Genomic DNA, 17109 nt, shown 5'->3' with positions numbered 1-17109 from the left:
TGAATTGATAATGGAGCATCTGAGACATAAAATCCTTCTATATATCAAGTTTCGTTAAGGTCCGATCACTCCATTTGTAAGAAAAAGATACCTAAATTTTCACGTTTTCCAAGAATTCCGGTTTCCCCTTCCAACTCCCCCTAATGTTACCTAATCTGTTCTGGATTTTAAATAAGAGCTCTAAAGCACAAGATCTTTCTAAATATCAAATCTCATTAAGATCTGATCACCCGTTTTGAAGTTACAAATACCCCATTTTTCCGAATTTTTCCATATTACTCCCCCCCTAACTCCACCAAAGAGAGTGAATCTGGTCTGGTTAGCTCAGTCATGTATCTTGGACTTGTGTTTATTCATTGTACGGTTGTTGGTTATAGTATGGTTATGGTTGTTCATTGTATGCAAGCAATTTTTTTAGTCATGTAAAAAGGGTCCAGATTATGCAGAATAAGGCAATTAGAAGTTTGGGTGAGTATCTTGCGTGTGGTAGTACTAGAGATTGTTTTAGAGATTTAGATATTTTGAACATTGATTTTATTAAATCTGAACATATTTTAATTTTTTTATACCAGGTTTTAAATGGATTGTCTCCTCAATATTTTAGAAGTTTTTATCGATATAATTCAAATTATCACGATTATTCTACTAGGAGCTCTGATCAGCTGCCTAGAGAAATCGGGCATACAACACGATCTGGGTTTATGATTAAACATGTAGGTATTGTTATTTGGAACTCAATTCCAGAGAGTGTTAGGTGTTCTGAAAACCTTGTGTTATTTAAAGTAAGAATAACAAATTATTTTTTTAATAAATTATAAATTATATTAGTTAATTTTTTATCCCTTTTTTTCTTTTTTTTATGATGAGAGATGGCTGCTTAGAGATTGTATAGTGTTTCGTCTGTTGTTTTATTTTGCGTATTTCTTTGATTTTGAATGAATAGTTATCATTTATTTGTTAGAGTTTTGCTGCTGAACAGGGACATTTTAGGTCCCTAAATTGAGCAGCATATTATTGATTGTAAGTGCAATTTTAGTAATTTTTATTTGACGAAATAAACGCATACCTACCTACCTAACTACCTACCTACCTATCTACCTCTTCCCGCCAAGTTTCATCCTGATCCCTCCACTCTAAGCGTTTTCAAAGATTTCCGTCCCCCCCCCCAGTGAGACTGGATCAGGTCAATATTTAAAGTAAGACATCTGAGTTACAAGGTCCTTCTAAATATGAAATTTCATTAAGATCCGATCTTCATAACTTAAAAATACCTCATTTTTTCTAATTTTTCAGAATTAACCTCCCCCCCCCCCAACTCGCCCAAATAGAGCGGATCCGTTCCGGTTATGTCAATCATGTATCTAGGACTTGTGCTTATTTTTCCAACCAAGTTTCATCCTGATCCCTCCACTCTAAGCGTTTTCAAAGATTTTAGGTTCCCCCGCAAATCCCCTTAATATCACCGGATCTGGTCGGAATTTAAAATAAGAGCTCTGAGACAAAATATCCTTCCAAACATTAAATTTCATTAAGATCCGATCACTACTTCGTAATTTAAAAATACCTCAATTTTTTTTATTTTTGAGAATTAGCCCCCCCCCCCAACTCTCCCAAAGAGAGCAGATCCGTTCTGGTTATGTCAATCATGCATCTAGGACTTGTACTTATTTTTCCCACCAAGTTTCATCCCGATTCTTCCACTCTAAGCGTTTTTCAAGATTTTAGCCCCCCCCCCCCAAACTCCCCCCAAATTCACCAGATTCGGTTGGGATTTAAAATAAAAGCTCTGAGACACGATATCCTTCCAAACATCAAATTTTATTAAGTTCCGATCCTGTATTCGTAAGTTTAAATACCTTATTTTTTCTATTTTTTCTGATTAAACCGTCCCCCACTTCCCCCCCCCAAGATGGTTGAATAGGACAAAAGACACTTTTTAATTTAATCTGGTCTGGTTCCTGATACGCCTGCCAAAATTCATCGTCTTAGGTTACCTGTAAGTGCCTAAAGTAGCAAAACCGGGACAGGCAGACAGACAGACCGACAGAATTTGCGATCACTATATGTCACTTGGTACATACCGAGTACCATAAAAATGGGAAAATCGAAGTTTTTGGATTTTTTGTTGTTTTCTTTTCGTTCGGGGAGAGCAGGGTAATGGGACTTCATAGCAGTGACGAGATGTGCACCCAACCAAATTTTACTAATTAGGGTTTTACGTCCTCCATTCTGTCAAGATGTCTGTGAATATGCTACCGATTTTGACATCAAACACACGACGTCATTCGCCACCGGTAGGGGGGGGACTCCATCTCTATGATTTTTTTTTCGTTTCTTTCTTTTAACCTTATATTGTTCATGACGATATTAAATTCAGGGGTTTCAACTGATTTTAAGTTCAGAAAATGTTTTTTTTAGGGAAGTATAATATTCTATGAGAAGTTCAAAATTCCATGCCGTAGAAAATTGCAACAATTGAAATATTTTTAACATGAGAGGTTCGAAATTTTTTATAAGAAAAATTGCAAAAATACAGTGACTAATTTCTATAAATTATAACAACCGGGGATCCTTTAATTTCCATAGTGTTCTCTAGTTTCCCAAATATTTTTATATCAAACAGTTCGTGGTAACGAACTGTAGTAAGGAGCAACCCGGCTCAATAGTAAACGAAACTCTAAAAAACAGAATTTCGATGCTAAAAGATACATCAAAAGAATCGAATTTTTATACTGATTTTAAATATATAAGTTTCATCAAATTTAGTTTTTGTCATCAAAAGTTACGAGCCTGAGAAAATTTGCCTTATTTTGGAAAATAGGGGGAAACACCCCCTAAAGGTCATAAGATCTTAACGAAAATCACACCATCGAATTCAACGTATCAGAGAACCCTGTAGAAAAAATTCCAAGGTCCAATCTACAAAAATGTGGAATTTCATATTTTTTGCCAGAAGACAGATCACGGGTGCGTGTTTATTTGTTTGTTTGTTTTTTGTTTGTTTTTTTCCCCAAGGGTCATCGTATCGACCAAGTGGTCTCAGAGTGTTGCAAGAGGGCTCATTCTAACGGAAATGAAAATTTATAGTACCCTTTTTAAGTGACAAGAAATTAGAGGGCACATAGGCCCCCTCCCAGGCTCATTTTTTCCCAAAGTCAACTGATCAAAATTTTGAGATAGCCATTTTGTTCTGCATAGTCGAAAACTATAAATGCTATGTCTTTGGGGATGACTTACTACACCACAGTCCCTGGGGGAGGGGCTGCAAGTTACAAACTTTGACCAATGTTCAAATAGTTCGTGGTAACGAACTGCAGTAAGGAGCGATCCGGTTCAATAGCAACCAAAACTCTAAAAAATTGGGTTCTGATATCAATAGCTACATCAAAAGAATTGCATTTTAATGCTGATTTTAAATATATAAGTTTAATCAAGTTTAGTCTTACCCATCAAAAGTTACGAGCATGAGAAAATTTGCCTTATTTTAAAAATGTAAAGAACGAGGTATTAACGGGGGTACAAACCCCCTCATATACATAATAAAAATTTAAGAATATAAAAGTTTGTTACGTAAGCTAATTCTTAAGTTACGTATATTTTTTTACTAACAAAAACATTCGTTAAAAATTAAAATTTATAGTTGCCTTTTTATGTAACCTAAAAATTGGAGGGCAACAAGGCCTCCTTCCCCATCCCTTATTTTTAAAATCGTCTGATCAAAACTATGAGAAAGCCATTTAGCCAAAAGAAGAATTAATATGCAAATTTCATTTTAATAATTTATGTACGGAGAGCCGAAATCAAACATGCATTAATTCAAAAACATTCAGAAATTACATAAAAAAACTAGTTTTTTTTTAACTGAAAGTAAGGAGCGACATTAAAACTTAAAACGAACAGAAATTACTCCGTATATGAAATGGGTTGTCCCCTCCGCAATCTCTCGCTCTTTACGTTAAAGTTTGACTCTTTGCCACAATTCTACTTTTTAAAACAATTAAAAACTTTAGCGTAAAGAGCGAGGGATTGCGGAGGGGACAACCTATTTCATATATGGAGTAATTTTTGTTCGTTTTAAGTTTTAATGTCGCTCTTTACTTTCAGTTTAAAAACTAGTTTTTTTATTTCAAATAGAACAATGCTTTATGCATGATAAATAAAAAAAACAAGTTTTTTCAACTAGAACTAAGGAGCAACATTAAATCTTAAGTTACGTATATTTTTTACTAATAAAAATGTTCGTTAAAAATTAAGAGTTTTAGTTGCCTTTTTAAGTAACCGAAAAATTGGAGGGCAACTAGGCCTCCTTTCCCAGCCCTTATTTCTCAAAATCGTCCGATCCAAACTCGTCCAAAGCCATTTAGCCAAAAAAAAGAATTAATATGCAAATTTCATTTTAATAATTTATATACGGAGAACCAAAATCAAACATGCATTAATTCAAAAACGTTCAGAAATTAAATAAAAAAAACCTAGTTTTTTTAACTGAAAGTAAGAAGCGACATTAAAACTTAAAACGAACAGAAATTACTCCGTATATGAAATGGGGTGTCCCCTCCGCAATCCCTCGCTCTTTACGTTAAAGTTTGACTCTTTGCCACAATTCTACTTTTTAAAACAATTAAAAACTTTAGCGTAAAGAGCGAGGGATTGCGGAGGGGACAACCTATTTCATATATGGAGTAATTTTTGTTCGTTTTAAGTTTTAATGTCGCTCCTTACTTTCAGTTAAAAAAACTAGTTTTTTTTTTATTTAATTTCTGAACGTTTTTGAATCAATGCATTTTTTTATTTTGGCTCTCCGCAGAGGAATAACTATAACGAAATTTGCATATTTTTTTTGCTAAATGACTTTCTCATAATTTTGATCGAATGATTTTGAGAAAAAAGAGCGGGGGAGGAAGCCTAGCTGCCCTCCAATTTTTTGGTTAATTAAAAAGGCAACTAGAACTTTTAATTTTTTACGAATCTTTTTATTAGTAGAAGATATACGTAAATTATAAATTAGCTTACGTAAATAACTTTTTATTCTCGTGTTTTTATTACATATATGAGAGGGTTCGCCACTCGTCGGTACCTCTCTCTTTACACTAAATCTAAAATTTTGTCCCAATTCATTAAGAATGACCCCTGAATCACAAAAGCCGTAGAATAAATAGTTGATATTACTAAAAAATACTTTAGCATAAAGAGCGAGGTATTCGGAGGAGGTGATCCCATCATATGGGTAATAATTTCTGTTCGTTTTAAGCTTTAATGCCGCTCCTTACTTCCAGCTGAAAAAAACTTTTTCATATTTTTTTTTCTTTTTTTTAAATAATACTAGTGAATTCTGCGCTCCCTTCATGGAAATTTTCTTCCCCATGACAGATTTCTCGATGGAAAGTTCTCCTAGCATATCCCCCTCTTCTCAGCCCCTTCCCCAACCAAAAAATCCTCCTGAAAACACCTGTACACTTCCCAATAACCATTACTATATGTAAGCACTGGTCAAAGTTTGTAACTTGTGGCCCCTCCCACGGGGACTGTGGGGGAGTAAGTCGTCCCCAAAGACATTGTTATAAGGTTTTTTGACTACGCTGAATAAAATGGCTATCTCAGAATAATGATTCGTTGACTTTGGGAGAATAATTAGCGTAAGAGGGGCCCTAGGGGCCCTCCAGTTTTTTGGTCACTTAAAAAGTGAACTATAACTTTTAATTTCCGTTAGAATGAGCCCTCTTGCAACATTCTAGGACAACTGGGTCGATAAGATCACCCCTGGGGGGAAAAACAAACAAACAAATAAACAAGCATCCGTGATCTGCCTTCTGGCAAAAAATACAAAATCCCACATTTTTGTAAATAGGAGCTTGAAACTTCTACAGTAGGGTTTTTTGATACGCTGAATCTGATGGAGTAACTTTCGTTAAGATTCTATGACTTTTAGGGGGTGTTTCTCCCTATTTTCTAAAATAACGCAAATTTTCTCAGGCTCGTAAGTTTTGATGAGTAAGACTAAACTTGGTGAAACTTATATATTTAAAATCAGCATTAAAATGCGATTCTTTTGATGTAGCTATTACTATTAAAATTCAATTTTTAGAGTTTTGGATACTATTGAGCCGGGTCACTCCTTACTACAGTTCGTTACCACGAACAGTTTGATTGATATGATGAAATGATCACAGCCCATTAACACCTTGTCTGACAAAACCTTTCATTTTTCTTAAGTTCAAGAGATGTGAAAAGTAAAACTCCACAGACAACCCTGTAAAAAAAATCAACTGGAGTTCTTTATTTTCTTCTTCTAAATTAGAAAAAAAAATTAAGGCTAACAAAATTTATTTTTACATCAGAAATTTTTTTCAAAAATAAGGTTTTTTGAGAGTGATAAAGTCAAAATTTTGATTTAAATCAAAACACTATTTGCATGCAGGCTGTCAAAAGGATATACCAGCAATATCTCAGGAACGACTTAGAATATGAAGTTAAATGTTCAGGGGATATTGAGGAGGGATGTTGAACCAACCAAAAGGATATGCGTGCATACTTCTACTACCGCTACTACTACTGCTTTTAGTACTACTATTGCTTTTACTACTACTGCCTTTACTACTACTATTACTATTACCGTTACTACTAGGATTAGTATTACTAATACTGCTACTACTACTAGTAGTACTCTTACCACTGCTGCTATTAATATTATTATTGCTATTATTACGTAATAGTAGTTACTACGTCGTAATTACTATTATTGCGAAAGGTGCTAGGTGCATACTGCTAAAAATGTTGGTACTACTACTGCTACATTGCTACTACTGCGGCTAAGGGTATAAAGTTTAAATTTTCAAGGAATGTTTAGGGGAATGTTGAACTAAATAAAATTCACTATATGTGTGCAGCTTGTCTAAAAGGTATATCAGCGACATCTAAAAAGACTTAGAGCAAAAAGTTGAAACTTACAAAATATTTCAGGGGGGATCTTGAACACAAAAGGCAACAAATGTACACCACAACTACCACTTTCTCTAACAGTAAGAATGTAATGGTGAGTTTTTCAGGAAATAAATTTGAAAAAAAAACCATGTATGGTTGCTTTATGTGCCAAAGACTGCTCAGGAAGAATAATTTATTTATTAATATTACTATTGAGGTCTGTTCAGAGCCGTATCTCGATTTTTTTTTTTGATGAGTGTTTTACACAAGGATTTTTTCGGGGAGGGGGAGGTTTTACACAGAAAACCTCAAAATACACATGAAAAATCGGTTGATATACATTGTTGTTACTTTTTACAATTCAGACAAACACTAAGGGGAGGCTCACCCCCCCCCCATCAGTAAAGCCTGTTACAACTTTTTATATTTTAGTGTCGATTCAATATTGCAACTGATTTAAAGAAATAAAGCAATTTTCATTTAATCCGCTGCTAAATTTGTCACTATTTTCCCTCTAGGAACAGTCAAAGCACAGAAAAACATCTTGGATGTGGAGAAAATACAAGCAAGAGCTCCAATTGTTGCCGAAGCTAAAGCTAGATAAGGGAAAATTTTTCGTTAATTCATTTTAGTGAGGACAGGATCATGCCGTGGCTACAACAAAAACCAATTAGTCATCTTTAATCATAGTTTCTCTGTTGGGGAAAGTCACAAAGAGATTGGTTTGTAAAAAAGAAAGTATGCTAGAGAAACATGTTAGATTTCTTTCAAAGGGGATTTAATGAAAGTAGATTCATCCGAACCTGGGACAAGTGACAAGGGAATAAATTATTTTTCATAGAGACACACCCACACACACACACACACATATATATATATATATATATACATATATATATATATATATATATATATATATATATATATATATATATATATATATATATATATATATATATATATAATGAAAAGAGAAATCACCAATGCAACAGCACAGACACATAAAAAAAGGAAGACAGAAGGAGAAAAGGAAGTGTTTTCCTACATTAGTGATTAATATAGATAAGCACTTGAATTAGGCCTTAACCCTACTCATCCATACAATCACATAGGTCAAACAGCATAGACATACACAATCAACTATAAAGAATAATCCATGGACAGGCAGACGTGTCGTCAGCAAGTATAATTTGTCATTTACCAAACATTAAAAACAGTGAAACAAATATATATATATATATATATATATATATATATATATATATATATATATATATATATATATATATATATATATATATATATATATATATATATATATATATATATATATATATATATTGTCATATGCAAAATATGATTGTCATTCATAGTTTGTTGACTTTTTGACTGTTTTGCAAAAAGATGGCTTTTCGGAAATTTGGTAAATAAATAAATGAACATCGGGTTGATAAGGTTTTGAAAATCAATGGATCAACAGAGAATGTAGGACATTGACCAATGAAATCATCTTCAGAAAGTGATTAAAGAATAATAAATGCATAGAATCAACACCAGATTTGAGAACAAACAAAGTAATTGAAAAAGTATTTCATTTTGGACTTGCATATCTATCACTTTATTATAGTTTTAAGCAAAGGAATCAAGGAAAAACGAAAATAATTTCTTATTATTTCTTGGGCTCCCAATTTTATTGCTAAAATATTACATGCAATTAATCTATAATAACCTTGACAAGGAATCATTGTCTGGCAAAATAATCGTCAGGGAGAATGTTTTATAGCAAGAAAAAATTTTATATTGAAAGGATTTAACCATGTACTGCAAAGGGTATGAGCTCGACCAATCACAACATTATTTTTACCCTCCCTCTTCCAAAAAAAGAGTCATTTTATCCAGTTTGATTATTCTATAAACTACTTTGAAAACATCTGTAACATGCGAAATTTACATACCTAGCTTGTCTGTCCTAATTAACTATTGTTAGGAATATGCTAAATGTATTGCAATTATTTGAAAATTTTATTCGGATCCATACGAGGGAAAACGGTATAAAGGGCGATGGTGGTTGCCCTTTGATCACTTTTGACTGTTATTAACTAAAAAAACAAGTTTTTTAACTGAGAGTAAGGAGCAACATTAAAACTTAAAACGAACAGAGATTACTTCGTATATGAAAGGGGCTGCTTCTTCATCAGCGCCCGGCTCTTTACGCTACATTTTAACTCTTTCTCTCAACTCTTCTTTTTAAAACAGCAAAAAACTTTAGCGTAAAGAGCGGGGCGTTGATGAGGAAGCAGCCCTTTCATATACGAAGCAACGTTTCCACTTTGACGGATTTTTCTGGTTGACGGTTGATTCCTGGACTAATTAGCTCTCCTACTCCAGTCCAGAAACCGGGTAGGGGTTAACAGGATCAAGTCGTATCTGCTCTTCAAGCAACCTTGAGCTATGCAGTGAGTCATCAGGTCAAGTTGATTCTTGCGATTTATTTATACAGGGAGTTGGCTAATCCACTTTTGAGAATCGAGTTGGAATTTGAAAGCTATGTTCTGGAGTTATTCAACGATTTTAGCAGAATATTCTAGAGCGAAAAGCCGCTCTTCCATCATTCAGCCAGAAGTGAAGCTGCTGATCCGTAGATTGTCAATAAACCTTATAAATGCACCCTACGTCAGAGGGACGTCTGCGCTAGAGTTGAACCCTGAAAATATCAGGGAATACTTTGCTTTGGAAAAGTTAGATCTTGGGATACTCGCCTGAGAATCTCTGGAGACGTTGCAGTCAAACCAAAGAACTCGTACTGAAGACCATTCTGTTAATTTGGTGTATTTGTCAGCCCGTTGTCTTTACGTCGAGGCGACTAAACAGATACAGCAAAGATTCGTATTTGACGACGAAATGTTCATATACGCTGATCTGTTAGACCCTGTGATGGACACCGACTCGATAGCTCCAATAAAACCATCAAAATTTCTTCTCAAATACGAACTTCTGAACTGGAATGCTAAAAGCGTTCGTGACGAGTGGTGGGAAATGCTGGTCTCAGACCTCCCCAAAAGTACTGAAACTTTGGGCTTCTGGAAAAAGATTTCCGATACCAATACTCCCACTGGAAGTCCAAGATTTGCAAACGGCATGGTCGTGATTAGGTATTTGCTTTCGCTACCATTTTTATACGCCGTCGTTGAACATTTTTTTATTGTCCTAAAAAAAACATCAAAACTGATTCTTGGAATCGTCTCTCATCCATCTCGCTAAGGACTGTGATGCAAACGAAGGCAGGGATGAGAAGGATGAACTTTCACTCCGAATCGATCATCCTGAACCAAAAGCTGACCAATAGAATCATGTCGGTCAAGGCAAACATGACGGTTGAAGAGTGTCAAACACTAGCTAGTATACAGCAAGAAGCTATTGTTCCTGGAGCTGATGCCGTCGCCGACATGTCGTGGTAGCTGATTTCCATTGTATCCCAGTACCCCAGAGAATGGTTGTTTGTTTTTTATACAGCATTATATATTATAGTTAATCTATATCCATATCCGTTCAAGTCACTAAGCGTGTATTTTCTCAAAGTTTAGAGGCTTTAAAAGGAGCTAGCTTCCGAGTTATTGGCCTTCATCAGTTCTAATAGGTCTACCTTACATAAACATCAAATCCGTCGAGCTCTTTTAGCCCAAAGTAACTGCAGATCGTAGTCTATCACGATAAAAGTACAATTTTACTCAGTTAGCTTAGCTCTATAGTAATTTAGACAACAGGCTGATTTGTATACCACTTAACAGAATATTGTATGTTTGAGCTGTACGATCAGATAGAAATTGTAATCTATAGACTCATAAACGAGCATTCCGAAATATACTCTAGTCCAATTCAAGCAGAAGTGTCACTGACACACTTGGTTTCATGAAGTTGTGTTCTTTTTCACAATGAGATAGTTGCGGGATTCATTTAGCAATTTACAGGCAACGAGATACTCGGCGACATTCTGGACTATATGAAAAATATCCATGAACTGTTAAACATCGGTTTTAAAACTCTTTTGGTATCTTTGTGGGAGCAGGGGGGGGGGTCATTAGTTACATTAAAAACACAAAAAGGGAGAAACGAGGTGTGAACCCGAAAGAACACTCTGAGTAAGAACGCACTTACTGATCCACAGTTCGGCTTGACGATATTTAAGGTGAAATTCAGGTAGCCAGTGCATCATTTTTCAAACCCTCTTATCTATCTCGTTCACACCACCTTTTTCAAGAGGTGAATAAATGGAATTTTTAGCTTTTTTTTCTTGTTTGACTGCCCACGGATCTTGTGGAATCTTTCTTAAGGGCAGCATTGAACTCCAGGAAGTGTTTCAACAGACCACACTGTTCTGCTTGTAACAACTGCTTACCACATGATTTCTATTTGAGCAGATTTTTTTGTGGATTTTTAGGATTTTTTAACGGAAAATTTGACGGATTTTTCGTTCTCAGTCGTCGGAATTTTACAGATTTTAGGTCTACCAGAACGTAAAACTTGTCATCATGAAGTGGAAACACTGATACGAAGTAATCTCTGTTCGTTTTAAGTTTTAATGTGGCTCCTTACTTTGAGTTAAAAAACTTGTTTTTTTATTTAATTTCTGAATGTTTTTGAATCAATGCATGTTTTGATTTTGGCTCTCCGCAGAGGAATAATGAAAACGAAATTTGCATATTTATTTTTTTTGGCTAGATGGCTTTCTCATAGTTTTGATCGAATGATTTTGAGAAGAAAAGGAGCGGGAAAGGAAGCCCAGTTGCCCTCCGATTTTTTGGTTACTTAAAAAGGCAACTAGAACTTTTAATTTTTTACGAATGTTTTTATTAGCAAAAGATATATGCAACTTATTAGCTTACGTAACAAACTTTTGTATTCTCATGTTTTTATTACATATATGAGGGGTTCACCCCTCGTCAGTACCTCGCTCTTTACACTAAAGCTTAAATTTTGTCCCAATTCATTAAGAATGACCCCTGAACCACAAAAGCCGTAGAATAAATAGTTGAAATTACTAAGAATACTTTAGCGTAAAGAGCGAGGTATTAGAAGGAGGTGAGCCCCTCATATACGTAATAATTTCTGTTCGTTTTAAGTTTTAATGCTGCTCCTTAATTCCAGTTGAAAAAAACTTTTTCATATTTATTTTTTCATTGTATTTTTTACACAATGCTAGAAAATCCTGCTCTCCCTTCATGGAAATTTTCTTCCCCCACGACAAATTCCTCTATAGAAAGTTCCCCCAGCATATCCCCCTCCTCTCAACCCCTCCCGCAACCAAAAAATTCCCCTTAAAACGTCTGTACACTTCCCAATAACCATTACTATATGTAAGCATTGGTGAAAGTTTGTAACTTGTAGTCCCTCCCATGGGGAATGTGGGGGTTAAGTCATCCCCAAAGACATAGTCATAAGGTTTTTCGACTACGCTGAATAAAATGGCTATCTCAAAATTTTGTTCCCTTGACTTTGGGAAAACAATTAACGTGGGAGGGGGCCTAGGTGCCCTCTAATTTTTTGGATCACTTAAAAAGGGCACTAGAACTTTTCATTTCCGTTAGAATGAGCCCTCTCGCAAGATTCTAGGATCACTGGGTCGATACGATCACCCCTGGGAAAAAAAAACAAACAAAAAAATAAACACGCATCCGTGATCTGTGTTCTGGCAAAAAATGCAAAGTTCTACATTTTTGTAGATAGGAGCTTAAAACTTATACATTAGGGTTCTCTGATACGCTGAATCTGACGCTGTTATTTTCGTTAAGATTCTATGACTTTATGGGGTGTTTCCCCCTATTTTCTAAAATGAGGCAAATTTTCTCAGGATCGTAACTTTTGATGGGTATAACTGATCTTGATGAAACTTATATATTTAAAATCAGCATTAAAATGCAATTCTTTTGATGTAACTATTAGTATCAAAATTCCATTTTTTAGAGTTTCGGTTACTATTGAGCCGGGTCGCTCCTTACTACAGTTCGTTACCACGAACTGTTTGAAAAGAGAACTGGAGCTTTCAATTTGAAATCTAATGAGTCTCCTCAAAATTTTATGCTGCCACCCCTTCCATAAGAACTGTGTATGCACTTGGGTATAACTTATAACCCTTGCTCTTGGGATCTAGGGGTTTTGCAAACCTGGAGGCATTGTTATATGACCTTCGAACTATTTTGAACAAAATGGCTATTTTAAAATTTTTATTCGATATATTTGGGGGTAAAAAGGCGTGGGGCAGGGCTATTTGCCCTCCAATCACTTTTGACGCTTAAATAGCGAACTAGGACTTTCAATTTTCAATCAAATGAGCCTTCTACAAAGTTTATACGACCAAACCTACCATAAAAACCTGATATGAAACTTACAATCCTTACCCACGAGTTCTGCGGAGGGGGGGGGTTATGTCAACCCCAAAGGCATGCTATAAGATAATTGGAATATTTTGGACGTAATCGCTATCTCAAAAGTTAGATCAGATACATTCGGGAAAAGAGGGCGTGGGGGAGGAGGCTTATTGATGTGATCACTCTTAAAAGGAAAACTAGAACCTTTAATTTCCAGTCACATAAATTTCCTTAAAAGTTTATGTGACTATGCCTTCCATAAATACCCTATATGCCCCCAGGGTACAACTTAAAAAACTTGACCTAAGGCTCTGGGGGGTTGTTTTCAAACCCCAGAATTTTTTGTTATTAGGACTTTTGACCATTTTGAACCAAATCGCTATCTAAAAAATTTGATCAGATGAATTTGAGAAAAAACGACCTGGGGAGGGGTGTTAGTTGCCCTCTGATCACTGTTGACTCTTAAAAATGGATGTAAAACTTTCAATTTCCAATTAAATGAGCCCCCTCCAAAGTTTGTGCGAGTATCCTTTCCATAAAAGGAGAGTAGAAATAGAACTAAAGGGAAAGATAGTAAAAAGTACAAAGTTTTCTTTCTACTTTTCTGCCACTTTCTACTTTTCCTGCTTTCATTTTTGCTACTTTCTTTTCTACTTCATATAAAAAGGAAAGTAGAAGTTTTAATTTCCAATTAATGTAGTCTCATCCTAAGTTTATACGACCATTCCTTTCATAAGAACCATATGTGCTGGATAATTACTCTGATACCTTTAGAAAAAAAGAGGACATGGATGTGGCGGGAACTAGTTGCCCTACGATCATATTTGACTCTAAAAAGAAAATATAGCCTTAAATTTTCAACGAAATGAACCTCCTCCGGAGTTTATACAGCAATTCTTTCCAAAAGGCCCTTATATGCACTGGGACGTAAATTACAACACTTGCTTCCAGGCTCTGGGGGTTGTGTCAACCCAGGAGTTTTTGTTATATGATCTTTGGACTATTTTGAACAAAATGGCTATCTACAAAAAATAGATTGGATGAAAATGAGCAAAGGAGGACGGTAGTAAGGGAGGTTAGTTGTCCTCCGATCACACTTGACTCTTAAAAAGGGAACTAAAACTTTCAATTTCCAGTTAAATGAGCCCCCTTGCAAAGTTTATCTGGCCGCCTCCTCTACAAAAGAAAAGTTAAACTAGAGCTAAAAGTAAAATAGAAGCTTCCTTTCTACTTTTACGGTACTTTCGATTCTACTTCCCATAAAAAGAAAAGTAATTTTTTTTATTTCCAATCAAATGAATCTCGTCCTAAGTGTATACGACCAACTCTTCCCTAAAAGTCTAAGATATCCTGGGGTATAACTTACAAAACCTCTCTCCAGGCTCTAGGGGTTGTGTCGGCCCATAAGTTTTTGTTATCTGATCTTTGCAATATTTCGAACAAGATGGCTCTCTCAAAATATCGATTGGGTGTATTTAGTGAAAAGAGGGCAGGGAAAGTCTAGTTGCTTTCCAATCACTTTTAACTCTGAAAAAGATCACTAAGACTTCCGATTTATAATCGATTTAGCCCCCTCCAAAATTAATACGACCACCAATTGTAAATGAAGTGCCTGTTGGAAAACATTAAAACATTGAAAATTTTGGCCATTAGATATGATAGTAAGTATCTTCAAAAGAATTTCACAAGGTCTAATAGAGCCAACTGCAGAGAGAGAGAGAGAGAGAGAGAGAGAGAGAGAGAGAGAGAGAGAGAGAGAGAGAGAGAGAGAGAGAGGAGAGAGAGAGAGGAGAGAGAGAGAGAGAGAGAGAGAGAGAGAGAGAGAGAGAGAGAGAGAGAGAGAGAGAGTTGATACAAAGAACAAAGATAAGAAATTACGAATATGTCAAACTATGAATGACAATCAAAGAACCGGGTCGAGTTTCGTACGCTATATAAATTGCCCATTCTCTATATATAAGGCTGGCTATTAAGAAAAGAGATGTTTGATCTTAAGTCTCCAAAATGCTGAAGTAATCAGGGTTAAACGATAAAAAAATGTTCACGGGGTGTAATTCATACGCCAGAGAAATGAAAAACAAAATAAAATGGTTATAATATTAACCAATAAAAGCATCAGCAATCAAAACGGAGAGAAAATTAATTAAAACTTTCCAAAAGAGAAGTTTGTTAAAGAAAGTAAAGAGTAAACTTTTTCAAAGGCGAAAAAGAAGATTAAACCTAAGACTAGCAGAAATAAGTTCCTATGATATTGCAATCTAACAATTCAACCATTAAGTAATAAATTATATTCGTATATTTTATTTCTCAAGTCTAAGACGTGAATAACTTATAAAATAAGCAATTTATAAACTTTGGTAATAAAACCGAAAAGGAATTAATTATAAGAAACCTGGCATAAAAATAAGTTTTTCAAAGAAAAGAAAAGAGCCGTATTAAATTTGAGACTAATAGAAATTAATTCCTATTATAGCTCAAACTCAACACGACTAGAAATTACTATTGAAGAATATTGAAATCTAAAAGGAACAAAAACTAAAATTAACGATCATAGCAAATATAAATGAATAAATACATTTTAAGAGCTTCAATATTTCTTTCCCTAGGAAAATTCACGTGGAAGGGGTGTTCGTGTGAACTTTAGAGGGGCTAATTCAATTGGAAAGGTAAAGTTTTTGTGTCTTTTTTAAGAGTCACAAGGGATCGGGGGGCAACTAGTCCCCCCTTCTCCCTGACAGCCTTTTTTTCCTGAGAAGCATCCCATTCAAATTTTGAGATATTCATTTTGTTCCCAATTTTCCAAAGAGCAAATATAAATATATTATATTAGTTGGACATAAGGCTGTTGGACATAACCAACTATTATATAGTTGGACATAACCCCCCAAAGCACAGGGGCAAGGGTTGTAGGCTATGCCTCAGAGCATATAAGGTTTTTATGGAACAGGTGGTCGTATAAGCGTTGGATGGGGCTTATTTGACTGAAAATTAGAAATTCTAGAGCCCTTTTTTAGAATCAAAAGTGGTTGGAGGGCAACCATTCCCTCCAACCTATTATTCTCCAAAAAAACGATTGAAATTTAGGAGAGCTATTTCGTTCAGCGTTGTTGAAAGGTTGAAAGTTTATTAATTATACATCAGCGATGTTGCAGCTATGGATAATTGTATTAAGTTGAAACTTCCAGGACTTGATGAGAGGGATCTTCAACTGGCCAAAAGGCAATATGTTAATGCTGTTGCTGCTACTAGTACTACTACTATTACTATTAATACTACTACTAGTAATACCAAATACCAATACTACTACTGTGACTACTATTACAACTAGTCCTAAGGGCAATACGGTGAAAATTTTCAAGGACTTAAGGTGAACACCAGCAATCTCACAGCACACCAGCAATCACAACGCATGTTCATGTCATCAAAAGGACGAAACAGCCGTATCTTAGGAACAGCTCGGTGTTCGAAGTTGAAACTAACAGGGCTCCTTGTGGGATATATTGAATTAACCAAAAGAGAATATTTTCATCCTAATGCTTCTGCGTCAACTCATATTGCTACACCTAGTATTATTACTACTTCTTCTACTACTACTGCCAATAAAGTTAAGGCTACAAATATTAATTCTACTGCTTCTACCACTGCTGCTGCTACTAAAACTCAGAGTATTCAGGTGAAAATTTTGGGAGATATTGAAACTGCATTAAAACTGGAATTGAATCGAAAAACGCTATGACCACTCAAGTTGTCAAGAGGACGTACCAGAAATGCTCCAGGAACAGTTGATGGTATTAAGTTGCAAACTTTCACCGTAGGTTCAAGG

The sequence above is a fragment of the Artemia franciscana genome, chromosome 20, assembly GCF_032884065.1.
Source record: "Artemia franciscana chromosome 20, ASM3288406v1, whole genome shotgun sequence".
NCBI lineage: Eukaryota > Metazoa > Arthropoda > Branchiopoda > Anostraca > Artemiidae > Artemia > Artemia franciscana.
The sequence above is the reverse complement of the archived record's forward strand: the minus strand, read 5'-3'. Positions refer to the sequence as shown.